General features: G+C 42.8%; 1 protein-coding gene across 1 annotated transcript in view; it reads left to right on the top strand.

Annotated features, from left to right (window-relative positions):
• Positions 1–924: 924 nt before the first annotated feature.
• The window catches only part of LOC310774624 (uncharacterized protein), a 48,582-nt gene continuing 35,326 nt past the window's right edge, over positions 925–14,180 (top strand). Inside the window, exon 1 of the mRNA XM_083634718.1 lies at positions 925–933. The gene's annotated coding sequence lies outside the window, so the exon portion shown is untranslated. The remainder of the gene's footprint in view (positions 934–14,180) is intronic.

Here is a 14,180-nt window from a genome sequence, read left to right as displayed (position 1 = left end):
AACCGTCATATGTGCAGTGCTGGTCTTGTTCCTGGCTGTCATGTTCTTCAGGACCAAGAAAAGCACCTGGTAAGCAGAGGGGAGAGTTAGAGAGACACAAGTAATAAGCACCTCCCCAAGATATTTGTGTCTTTTGCAATAAGATTTTGCTCATCTCTTATTTGTCCAACTGTAACTGCATTCCTTCTGTCAACTTTGCTCTCAGATTGTCTCTCTCTGTCTCAGGGTTTACGTGGTGAAGAAGATCAGAGGTCCTCCACTGCCAGACCCGGCAAAGTCCTTCCTTCATCACGTAGATTTACAGGTAAGCTTTTTCCTCCATGTTTGTCGCTTTTGTATGGTGTGGCGGCCGAAGGCGGTCCATATTATGGTCCATATATTGTTCTTTATTTTTCACCTTCTCAACCCCTCCTCTTCATCCTCCGCCCTCTCTCCTTCAGACTTGGCTGAAACCGCAGTTTACCAGCGAATCTTTCCAGTCTTTCTTGAAGCCGGTGGACATCGTCTCTGTCAAGGTCACCAAGGCTTTGGATGGCGTCTCGCCCTGGGGGAAAGACGCTGCACTGCTACTGGACAAGATAATATGGGACAGCAGCAACCAGTCGACTTCCAGGAATTCCAGTTTTTCCAAGCTATGTCCTCCCCCTCTCTCTTCTCTCACTGAGGGAAATTTGGAGCCATGCGGCGCTGACTCACCTTACGGGCCCGCTGCCGTCCAGAGGGAAGAGGCCAACAGAGAGAAAGGCAGTGAGGAAGAGCACGGGAGAAACATGGAGATTCTGCCATTGTTGTTCAAAGGTAGTGAGAGTAGCAAGGCTATGCAGGTATGTCCAGACTATGAGAGGGTGGAGAAGCTCCAGGCCCAGCGCTGCAAGCTCCAGAACCCAGATTCAGGCATCAGCATTGGGGAAGAGGAGCAGGTCAGTGAGGACAGTGTGGAGGAAGTGGATAGTGTCAGTATGACCGGTGGTGAAGGTGAGGGACTGCAAGGAAGAAGGAAAGAGGAGAGGGAGGGAGAGAAGGGAAAAGATGCAGAGTTTCACAAATTGTTTGGTGGCATTAACAGCAGAGGGTCCATTCAGGTTTGTTCAGACTATGAGCGAGTGGAGCAGACCCAGGCCGAGAGGCTGGAGCTCCAGAGCTCAGATTCAGGCACGGGCAGCTGGGGGGAGCAGGTCAGTCAGGAGAGCCTGGAGGAAGTAGACAGCATCAGTGGTGAAGGTGAGGAGCTGCAAGGAACAAGGAAAGAGGAGATGGAGGGAGAGAAGGGAAAAGATGCAGAGTTTCACAAATTGTTTGGTGGCATTAACAGCAGAGGGTCCATTCAGGTTTGTTCAGACTATGAGCGAGTGGTGCAGACCCAGGCCGAGAGGCTGGAGCTCCAGAGCTCAGATTCAGGCATGGGCAGCGGGGAAGAGGAGCACGTCAGTCAGCAGAGCCTGGAGGAAGTAGACAGCATCAGTGGTGAAGGTGAGGAGCTGCGAGGAGGAGGGGAAGAGGAGATGAAGGGAGAGAAGGGAAAATTTGCAGATTTACCCGACGTGTTTGGTGCCATTAACAGCAAAGCAACGATTCCGGTTTCTTCAGACTATGAGCGAGTAGAGCAGCCCCAGGCCAAGAGGCCGGAGCTCCAGAGCCCAGATTCAGGCACGGGCAGCTGGGGGGAGCAGGTCAGTCAGGACAGCCTGGAGGACGTCGACGACCCGTCTGAAACCACACCCAAAGCCTTCCTGTTTCCTCCTCCCTCCAACATGTCCCGCTGCGCTCTGCCTTCTCTCACCGCTCTGCCCTTGAACTTCTGTGGGCCAGGGATCTCGTACCACTGCCAGCTCACATATAGAGGGGATTTCTCTGACAACCGATAGAGCCCTCCGGTGGTGGATACATGCCAGTGAGAGTGTCACTGATGATCTGCTCAGTGGTAAAAACAAACAGTGAGCTCAGTCAAGGAAGAGACAAAAGATGATACAATCATCATCAACAAAATAATACAATAATTACATTAGTGTACATTGTGCTATTAATATACTATTAATGTATGTACTATTAATGTAGTATATTAATTAATAAATTCTTGTCACCTGAGCTCACCCACCTGGGTGATGCATGCCACGGCAACCAGTTTGCACCAGAACGCTCACCACACATCAGCTATCTCAGTGTTGAGTAGAGCAGTGGTTCTCAACCTGGGGGTCCCGAGTTTATCACCCTCGCATGTCAAAAAGGTTGAGAGCCACTGGAGTAGAGGACTGAAAGATCCAATTACAATAGATATCAAGGGATGTTTAGGTGGCCATGATGGAAGAAAGGCCAGTTTAACAACTTTACCAAGGCAATGAGTGCCCATGGGAACCTTGTTTTAACCTCTCATCTGGACGGTGCTCACTCACAGGACACCTATGGCATTGGGGATGGGGATATTATTCATGTAACAAGACGGAAGAGCACCTCCTACTGGTCCTCCAACACCACTTCCACCAGCTGGTCTCCCATCCAAGGACTATACCACAGCAAAACATTGTTTAGCTTCCCAGACAAGCTAGCCATGTGATGCAGGAGCTGGTGCTGGTGTCCATGCTGCATATAGACGATACTGAAGCCCAAAAGTTTGTGTGTGTCCAGTGTCACCCTGATGTTTTCTTCCATTGGTCGATCACTCGGGACAGAGCGACCTAATTGGACAGAGCTCGATAGGATGTGACATATGGACGTTCACTCAAAACTCACTCAAAAGTTGAACATGAAGTGGATTCAATAAGGAAATGTTTTCAATCAATATTTACTCATTTACTTGAATTGTTCATTTGTACAGTGAGAAAATATAGAAGATGACAAAAGCACAATGATAAAATACAGTGAGAAAATGTGCATAAAAACATCTAAACAGAAGAAAATATGTGTATATATATTTATATATATTTATATATTTTTCATATATTTATATATTTTAAATTAAGGTGTAAAGTAAGGTGACAAAAGCACAATACAGTGAAAATAAGTTGATAAAAACATCTAAACAGAAAGAAATGTTTGTATATATATATTTATATTTTACATATATTTTTATATTTTAAATTATTTTTTAATAATATTTTTTGTATATTTTTGTTGATATCTTCTACATTTTAAGAAAATAAAAAAGATGTACACAGTCTGCCAGTGTGCATCTGTACATCTCTACAATAAATCTTGTAGTTTTAGGTAGGACTGCTGGTACCTGTAACACAATAAAGAAACACCTCTGCTGTTAAGCATGGTGCAGTCTGATTTAAAAGATACAAATCCAGAATTCATCTGTGAAATGGGTGCACATTTATTTATGCCAAATCATGATAAAAACAACAGTCAGAAGAACCGTAGAAAAACTGTAGAAAAGCAACAACAAAAAATCTCGGACATATCGGACACTCTAGGTGCTCCAGGGTTATTTGGACAAACACAAATGAAAACACAGAATGGAGGAATTTAAATGAAATGGTGCATTGATATAATCATATAGTTCTTAGACCCACAATACAAATACAAAGTAAACTGAGCTAAGCCTGATATCACTTGTATTTCCACAAGCCAGTGTTGTTTACTGGAGCAACAACAGTCATTCCAGCTATATTTGATTCTATTGGCTATTCTTATAGCACTTTTCTAAAATGTAACTACCACACAAACAAAACAAAATACAATTTAAAGGAGAAGAAAACAACAATCATGAATATTAGAAGAGGAAACTTTCAGGTGAGTGGAAAAAAAGAAAAAAAAAAGAAAATTGCTGCACTACTGTAGGCGATATCCCCCTACAGGACGTTGAAGGCATGCATCCTACTCCCCCCCTCTGATTGGCTTACCCTGATATCTTATCCTAACCCAAACCAATTGCCCTAACCCTCAACCCAACCAATCATCACGCCTCATGCTTAAACCCAACCTCCTCATGCCTAAACCCAATCAGAGGCAGACTAGGGCGAGACATGCCTCCGCTGTCTTGCTGGGGGGGGATTCTGCCTACTGTAGCTGTATCTGAAACAACCCAACTCTCTCAACATTTAAATATAGGCAACATTTTATCTTTCACTTTACAAATGCCTATATGATTATGACCAATGGGGGGGGGGGGGTGACATGGATCATAAAATGGATTCATGATTTTCAATGATCGAAGCCGTACACCTAAGATCCCGTTCAGTCATGGGCTACATGGGATAAGTCAATTAATCAACAATACAACAATATCAAGAGACAACATGTCGTCAGCTGAGCGCAAGATTTCAATAAGTGCATACAATTTTTAATAAGGGCATACATCGGACACAAGAGTCAGATGCAGAGTGAAGCGTACCCGGGAAGCATACCCGGTCAGGGGTTCACGAAGTTGATGTCCTGTTCGACAATGAACTCTAGCTTCATCTTTACAATAGACAGCTAGTGGCCGGGGACATTTTCTTTCTGTCCCAAACAACATGTGAGGATAATTATCAAGATGTTTTGGCTGTCTCGTGGCTGTTCTACTGTAACTTAATGAAAATGCCAGCTGAATAGGCATATTGAGTATAAGAAATATGATTAAAAATGATGTACACAACCCACTGAATATGTAGATAAGAATAATGTTTGGGATAAGTACAAACTGTATTAATGTGTTAAGATATGTACAAAGTACAAGTATAAAATGTATTAATGTGATAAGTACAAACAAATACATAAGATGAGTATAAAATATAGAAAAAGATTACATTTGCAACATCAGCTCAAACTGATTGACATGGCATCTTATCTCCCTGTCTTATAGTTGTGTCATGGGTTTGGATTTGAGTTATAGAACTTCTGCCTTTTCACACATCCAGAAGTTTTCATTGTCACAATCTGCAGAATTCCACCTGTTTGTCTGGATGTCTGTCTGATTAAAGAACTTGATCTCTGCACAGTCATCATATTTGGTGCTGGTAGGCTGTATAGGGGCCCAGCTGACATATAGAAAAACAAAATGTATTTAATTAATCTACCATAAAATCCTGACATCTGGATTACCTTAACAGTATGAAGCGTATAAACCCATGCAGTTAAATTAATTAAAATACAAAAGTAATGTGAGAACCTTGCAGTCAGCGGTGTCCCATCTAGCCATTTCCATATTGAAGTGGGCGGTACTTAAAGCCCTCCTCCAGTCAGTTTCCCCACCTACAATAGACCCTTCTCACGGTGGCCATTTTGTGTGGAAAAGGCAGGGTAAACACAGGTGCAAGCAAAACACTAATGTTCCATGGCCGTTTCTCAATACCAAGAATGCATTCTTGTTCTTGGGGAGAACGTTCTTGCTAGTCGTTCTTGGAAGAATGAACTTGCTAGGTCACAAGCACACATGACGCTGTTGGCAGTTTGAGACGATGCGTTCTTGAGGGTATTGCGCAATACCAGCGCAGAGGCCGCCTGCAGTACTACACAAATAAAAAGCTCAGCTGATGTAGATGCAGTCAATTGTGCTCTGGAGCCTTTTTGCCATTTCTTGCCATAAATGTTCATAAAGTGGCACTTATTGAAACCCCCGGCCCCCAGATCTATTCATCTGTCATTGATGTTTTAAAGCCCTCATAAATAACATGATATATGACATAGTTGATCAGAAATGCAGCAATTTGCTTCCTCTCTGTGTGCTATATAGAAGGAAGAGACATACAGTAACTCACCACAACGTTCAAATGTTGCATTGGGGCTAGACTTTGGGGACAGTTCTATTGAAGTGAATGGGTAAGTAACTCCCCTGTAAGTGATGTTTGTGTAGATGGGCCATTATATTTAATTGAGCAGTATTCTGCCATATGTGACCTGTATGCAGAATATATATTATGTGGGGAGACATTTATTTTTTGCATCATTGTAAAGCAACAGCACAGTAAACAGTATATATACTCTGCTTGATCGTTCTATTGATTGATTGATTGAAAAGTTTATTTCTATAGGGACAGATACATAAGCATAGAGCATTCACAAGAAACAGTCTTTGTTATATATCCTAACTTCTACAACAGCATGAGTGAATACTGGATTCTGATTGGCTAGCAACAGTGGTAAATACGCCAACAACCCACAGTTCGGCTCCAACCGCAGTATCACTCCGCTCCCTGTTGAATGAAGAACACCTGTGCTGACTCCGCCCACTGTTAGCCTGTCAGTCGACAAATCTCAACAAGGAAATGTCCGATTTCGTAGTAACGTTTGATTTACTGGGTGGATTGACTTTTGAGCAGTGGTTAGATGAAGATGAAGATGAAGGTGAAGTGAACAAAGAACGACATGGTGAAATTGGGGAGAGAGAACTGGCTGAGCTTGAGGTGTCACGGAGTGAACCTGGGACTATCAAACAAACAAATTGGGCAATACGATGTTTCCAGACCTGGTGTGCTCAAAAGAATCTTGCACCTGACTTCAAGAACATCTGCAAGGAAGAATTCAACCTGGCACTCAGCAATTTCTACGCCACTGTTAAAACTGTAAAAGGTGAGCCGTACAGTATCAGTGGATATGCTGGTCTGCGAGCGGGTCTTTCATTAATGACCCCCCCTTTTCCCGTTCGTGGAGCTTATTCGGTGACAGTGAATTCAGCAGCAGCAATGGTGTTTTCACTGCGATGATGAAGAAACTGCGAAAGGAAGGAAGAGACACCTCCACCCACCACCCATCGATAACAGAGGAAGACTTCCATATAATTAAGACTTCCATGGCGCTTTCTCCCGATACACCGTGACCGCAGGGATTAGTCAACAAAGTGTGGTTTGACATACAGCTGCACATGGGGCGCCGCGCAAACGAGGGAAACCGTGGACTGAAACCCGAGTCATTTGCTGTACGCACAGACGACAACAGTGCGAAGTTCGCAACTCTAACGTTCAACGAACCAACCAAGAACCACAAAGATGTAAACGAGATCAACAAGGAAAGGCTGCGGGGATTTATGTATGAAGAACCCGGAAACCCAATGTGTCCTGTGGCTTCCCTCGAGAAGTACCTGTCGCTGCTGCCACCTAATCCACCTGCATTCTATCTCCATCCAAGGAAGGATTACACCAACGATAAGTGGTGAGTTCATTGCCTAGTCCACAATTTGTCACCAGTGTTACCAATGTAACGTTAGTAGCGCTTTTGTAGCATTTGATGGCTTATGTTACATTGCATTAACGCAAATATTTATTTTCCCTAGGTATGCAAAAAGACCTATGGGGATCAATCACCTCGCAAACATGCTTCCTTCCATCTGTAAATTGGCTGGAACAAAAGTCTCCTACACCAACCACTGTTTAAGAGTGACTACAATCCAAAAGCTTTCTGACGCGGGACTGGAATCAAAAGAGATCATGTCGGTGACAGGGCACAAGAGTGACACCTCCCTACAGTCATACTGGCGTCCCAACATCAATGAAAGGAAAAGCTGGAGCACAATACTGGCATCTCCAGGGGTTACAGTAGGATCAGAAAAACGCCCTCTGCCGGCGCCAGATATCAACACACCACCACCAAAACGGGCTGCTTTAGATAACTGTTTAAATAACTGTACTTTTACAGGCAATGTATCAATAACTGTGAATCCCGTTAAGGAATAGGTTAGTTGTTTTTTGGCTCAAAGGCAACTAAATGTTTAGTGCAATCATTGATCTTGTGTATGGAACTATATTCTGTGGCGGAAGGATAAATGTATTCTGAAACCAATAATGATTGTAAATAAATGAATTGAATGTTACAATTGTGTATTTTTTATATTATTTGGTAGCTGTTGTAGAAAACAAATTTACCACTCGAGGTCGGGGGTTGTGGGCACATTTACCACTGGTACAGGGTTTATAGCACTCGGCTTCGCCTCGTGCCACAACCCTGTACCAGTGGTAAATGTGCCCACAACCCCCTCCCTCTCGTGGTAAATTTGTTACATTTATAGCCTAAGCTAGTTTGCAATGTGTGTCCCTAGATGTTATAAGGCAAATATAAAAACAGAGTACAGAATACAGACTATAGAATACTGCTGTTAGGTTACACAAAATATAAAACATAAAACAAATATACATCTGTTATGTACAGTATACAAGATATGTAGTAAAGATACATTAGTGTGTTAATGTAATACAATAATGACATCAAGGATAACAACATAAGATTAGTAACTTAAAGTGGGGAGTTTTATCCACACTCACACCCATCCACTCTCACACTTACTCAAATACACTGGCAACATCCATCTATCCTACATACACACACACGGCACGCGCACACACACACACACACACATACACACACACACACACACACACACACACACACACACACACACACACACACACACACTCACTCACAGACACACATCTAGACAAGACACACGCACACACACTCACACACACACACACACCCCACACATGCACAGCAGATCAGTTACTAATGAGAGCATGACTGCTGGCTCTTCAAATACTGTTTCACATTGAGTTTAAAATGATCCCAGTTGTGGTCTTGTTTAAGATATGTAGGTAATGAGTTCCAGGCCTTAACCCCCTGTACAGAAAAAGCTGTTTGTCCTAAGGAGGATTTTCGGAAAGGGACTTTGCAGTTCCCTGCCACAGCACCCCTAGTGGCTGTGCCAGAAACCCCAAGCGGTACCACCATATCGCCGAAAAAACGTGGCGCCTGATTATGGATACATTTATGGATCAGTTTTAAGTTAGCAAATTTGGGAGTTATCAAAACATTTGGAGTCGACAGGGAACTCATACAGTTTGGAAAACAGTAAGGTCCAATTTAAACTTCCAAGAACCTCGTGTATCAACTTGTACACTTTAAGATGACTCACAGAGCTTATGTCACACCTGTTGTGTTTTAAGATGAAACTAGTTGCCAGCCCTAACTGTCCTCACTGCCAGGCTCAGACACCTGGCTTTGTTTTAACGGGGGAGGCGCAAGCATGCAACGCCTTATATGAGACAGGCAATTTAGAAAATGTTTAATGATCAAAGCTTAAAAAGTTATGCTTTGCAAGGATGCCACAATGGTGAAAAGATAATTTTTTTTAAATGTTTAAAGTTTTTTTTATGAACCAATTCAACAGGTTTAAGGGTTGTTGCACCTGTGAGAGACCAGTTGACAAAACAATAATCAATATGTGAAAAGATCATGGAATGCAAAAACATCCTAGCTGCATTATCTGTCAAAGATGTCCTGATCTTCCTGAAGTTACATAGGTTAAATGTGATTGTGTTTGATACATTTTTCACATGGCGCTTGAAGGTTAAGTTCCACTGCAGGGTTTGGACAACACACCTGTTCCGTTGCCACCACGACGACAGGCTGCAGCCATTTCACACATGACATGATGTTTTATTGAAGCACATCAGATCTGATTAAACAACAACAATATAATAAAAGATGCTTTGGTGTTTCTCATTATAAGAAAATGACACTTGTTTTATTCACCAGCCTCCTCCTCTGCCTCCAAACCACAACACTCATTTCCTCAGAAACAGGATGAATTGTGTGTGTGTGTGTGTGTGCGTGTGTGTGTGTGTGTGTGTGTGTGTGTGTGTGTGTGTGTGTGTGTGTGTGTGTGCGTGTGCGTGTGCGCGTGCGCGTGTGCGTGTGTGTGTGTGTGTGTGTGCGTGTGCGTGTGCGTGCGTGGTGTGCGTACATGCATGCGTGTGTGTGGGAGTGAGTGAGTGAGTGAGTGAGTGAGTGAGTGAGTGGGAGTACGTGTGTAGGTGTGTGTGTATGTGTATGTGTGGGTGTGGACTTGTGGTATGTGGTTGTTTCCAAAGAGGTAACCCTTTATTTTACAGGTACCCTAGTTACATATGAACTATTTGTAATTACACATGAACACCAAATGTAATTACACAGTAATTACCAATAGTTATAAATGATGTTCATATGTAGTTACATGGTAACAGACCTGTAAAGTGGAGTGAGTCTATTCAACTGTAGTTCATATGTACGGTAGTTACATTGTAACAGACCTGTAAAGTGGAGTGAGTCTATTCAACTGTAGTTCATTTGTAGTTACATGGTACCAGACCTGTAAAGTGGAGTGAGTCTATTCAACTGTAGTTCATATGTAGTTACATTGTAACAGACCTGTAAAGTGGAGTGAGTCTATTCAACTGTAGTTCATATGTAGTTACATGGTACCGGACCTCTAAAGTGGAGTGAGTCTATTTAACTGTAGTTACATGGTACCGGACCTGTAAAGAAGCTCTGGCCTGGGACAGAGATTGCTAAAACCCAGTGGTGGATTCGAACCACTGAACTTCAGATTGCAAAGCAGGCGGCTTTAACCACTCAGCCACGAGGGCTTTCCAACTTTCTTAGTGGAGTTTGGGAGGATAACTGTATGTCAGTCAGATGTAGTCACTTCCTAGCTTTGTTATTATAAGCATAGACTTGGGGAAAATGTTGATACTTTGTTAGTTGTAGCTTGAAAGACAGGCAATATTGATTAATGTGAATGCATTTCTGCAGTGTGACTGGGTCCCCAACAAATTGAGAAATTGGGAAATTGATGGAGAAATGACTCATTTACAATAAGCTAACAATTAGAATGTAGAGGAATGGCTATTTTGATTATAGTTTCACTGTTACCTCTATACCTACAATACTTCTATTAGAATGTTTGTATGGGAATTCTGGACAAAATCATACCTAGAACTAAATAAAGTATCAATATTTTCCCCCAAGTCTCTGTGTATAATAACAAAGCTATGAAGTGACAGGAACTACATCTGACTGACATACAGTTATCCTCTTAAACTCCACCATGAAAGTTGGAAAGCCCTCGTGGCTGAGTGGTTAATGCCGCCTGCTTTCCAATCAGAAGTTCAGTGGTTCAAATCCACCACTTGGTTTTAGCAATCTCTGTCCCAGCCCGGAGCTTCTTTACAGGTCCGGTACCATGTAACTACATATGAACTACAGTTGAACAGACTCACTCCACTTTACAGGTCCGGTACCATGTAACTACATATGAACTACAGTTGAACAGTCTCACTCCACTTTACAGGTCCGGTACCATGTAACTACATATGAACTACAGTTGAACGGTCTCACTCCACTTTACAGGTCTGTTACAATGTAACTACATATGAACTACAGTTGAACAGACTCACTCCATTTTACAGGTCTGTTACAATGTAACTACATATGAACTACAGTTGAACAGACTCACTCCATTTTACAGGTCTGTTACAATGTAACTACATATGAACGTAATTTAGAACTATTGGTAATTACTGTATAATTACATTTGGTGTTCATGTGTAATTACAAATAGTTCATATGTAACTAGGGTACCTGTAAAATAAAGGGTTACCGTAATGATTAATCCACTTAGAGTCAGCCTATAATGGATTTTCCTTGCATGCATATAGGCGACTCTGGCGTGCCAAGACCTGGTGGTCAGGTCATGCCGTGCAGACGCATAGGATGGGTTGCTAGTTCAGGTTAAGGTTAGGGTGGGTTAGAGTAGCTTAGCATAGGTTATAGGTTAGGCTCTATATATTAGCTAGCTTCTTTGGTTGCTACTGTATATAGTTCAGGTTAAGGTTCTCCTCTCATCTCTCTCGCTATGCTTGTTTTTTTAATATGTTTCAATTCTGTTTATTGATTGTGCTTAGCTATATTTAGCTAGACACATTCTCTGTAAAGTCTTCTGAGACATGCTTGTGAATTAGGGTCATAGCCTACAAATAAACCTGACTCGACTCTCTCCTTTGGTATTCTCATCAGTATGTTTGGAGTGAAGCAATTGTTGTGTTCACTTCTTTTGTATAAAGTTGTCAAACTAAAGCATGATGAGTGTAACTATGAATCCAGACTGTGAAGAATATGTTTTTTGTAACTATTCATTGATAAAGACCCGTGGCCTCGGACAGTCTTAGTTCATTGTGCTGCTGGACTACAAAACGTCCAAACTGTACGGCTCATGGTGGCTGTCATGTTTTCTCTTTGCTGTCACTCTGCCATGACACACACAGGGAGATGAATCAGCTGCTGTATGCAGTGTGGGGATTTTATTTCTGCATATTGGCTTAGTAATAAAATATGATATTTATAATCAGTGACCAGAAAGTCTATGGTGATGTAGTACTGATAGCCTGGATAAACCCAGCCTCCACGTGAGTGACCTCTATGTACTATCAGTCACAAAGAAACATGAGAAACTTATGTTACAGGCAGAGTCTGTGACGTCATGTTAAAGGCTGGCTTCACCCAGGCTAGTACTGGGAAACTATGCAGTTCCCCTCAGCTGCTGTCAATACAATTGAGTTATTTGCCTGGTTAGATAAGAGTTAAAGGTTTCTCTGAACTTTATAGATGTTTAATGGACAATACGTTTTGAGTGCTTCTATATAAAGTTGCTCCATTTTCCAAAATCCATTCGTTTTTCCAGGCCTTTTCAGACGCTTCATAACTGTACTCGATTCTGATTGGCTCTCTTCACTAATCCATTATTCGAATCGTTCGGAACAGTTTACAGCATTTGAATTGTTCTGCCATGCAGTGAGGACGTAACTCTTCAGATTCATCCAATCAATAGTCTTTTAAAGCAGCTACGAGCAACTTTTTCGATTGTTATTAAACAGTATAAATTTAATATCAATGCATCACATCTTACCTCTAATAGTAGACGAGACCAACGCAGAGTAGTCTCGCTTGAAGCCCGAGTGAATCGGCCAGTGTTAGTCTGTCTGTGGCCAGGGAAGATCAGGAAGTGAAATGAAACGGTTTGCAGCAGCCACTTCGGCCATAACCACAAAATAACTTCCAAAAACCTGTTAGAATATAACGAGAGATGTTCGCGAGAGTATGCGTGGCGTTCACATTGTTTATGCTATGTTGCTAGGCAGCGTGAACGGGTGAAGGCAGGCAGCTGCGTTTCACTTCCGGGTTTCACTTCCGGGTTTAGCCGGTCCGGCGGTAAGGAGAGAGAGAGAGAGAGCCCCCTGTTGACGCGAGTTTAGACAGACACAGACTTAATAATCATCTAAGGGAGCAATCTCCGATTCACACGGCTTTGGTCTCAGCTACTATTATAGGTAAGATGTGATGCATCAATATTGTAATTATACTGTTTAATAACAATCGAAAAAGTTGCTCGTAGCTGCTTTAACTACATTTATTTGGAAAAACATTACAATTAATGTTATTCTGATCCTGAGCCAAAATAAAAGAATGAAAACTGAATAATATGGGGCTTATTATTCATTCATGACTAGTCAGAGTGATGAGGACTCGTTTCCTCTCCAAAACCCGACTCTCTTGTCTCGGTCGTATCTCAAGTCAGGTAGGAAACATTTCTGACTATTAAAAAAGTGTTGGTTAGCGCGGTTGGGTAGTAGCAGTGAAGTGTGAAACAGAGGTGGAAACCCCTTCAGGCTTCTCTTTCCATTTCCCTTTTCATACTCAGTAGTTTCAGGCAACAGACAAAACTCACTTTGTATATGACCTCTTTACAGATGACATGCTGTGATGTGTTGGGCTGAGAGGGTAACACGACGTGAGGACACCTGGAAAGGACTTATCGATCATCTCGGCTCTGATAAGAACCTTCGCTGAACGACACTGGGTAGGTAGGTTTACTATGCTGTTTGTTATTTATGGCCTAGGCCTCATTGACCTGAGCCCAACTCACTTTTGAACCCCCCTAACCCCCCCCCCCCCCCCCCCCCCCCCCCCCCAAAAATTATTTTTGACAAATGCTCGGATGAAACCTATTCTATTTATCACAGACTACTTTGGGTCAAAGTTTAACAAGGTAATTTTGTTTAAAAACTACAGTATTTCACATTTTAAAATAGTGGCACAATATCTGTTGTGTTGCCAGTCAAAACTGACCGCCGGTATGATTTTATTACTAAAGAAACTACATAGGCACGAAACTACACATTGGGGGAAAAGAGAGAGGGAGAGGGAGAGCGAGAGGGAGGGAGGGGAGAGGGAGAGAGAGAGGGAGGGAGGGGAGAGAGAGAGAGGGAGGGAGGGGAGAGGGAGGGAGGGAGGGAGGGAGGGAGGGAGGGGGGAGAGAGAGAGGGAGGGAGGGGAGAGGGAGGGGAGAGAGAGGGAGGGAGGGGGGAGAGAGAGAGGGAGGGAGGGGGGAGAGACAGAGGGAGGGAGGGGAGAGAGAGGGAGGGGAGAGAGAGAGAGGGAGGGAGGGGAGAGAGAGG

This window comes from Poromitra crassiceps, assembly GCF_964638095.1.
Source record: "Poromitra crassiceps genome assembly, chromosome: 4".
In the NCBI taxonomy this organism is placed as follows: domain Eukaryota; kingdom Metazoa; phylum Chordata; class Actinopteri; order Beryciformes; family Melamphaidae; genus Poromitra; species Poromitra crassiceps.
This window is presented reverse-complemented; position numbering and strand designations above follow the sequence as displayed.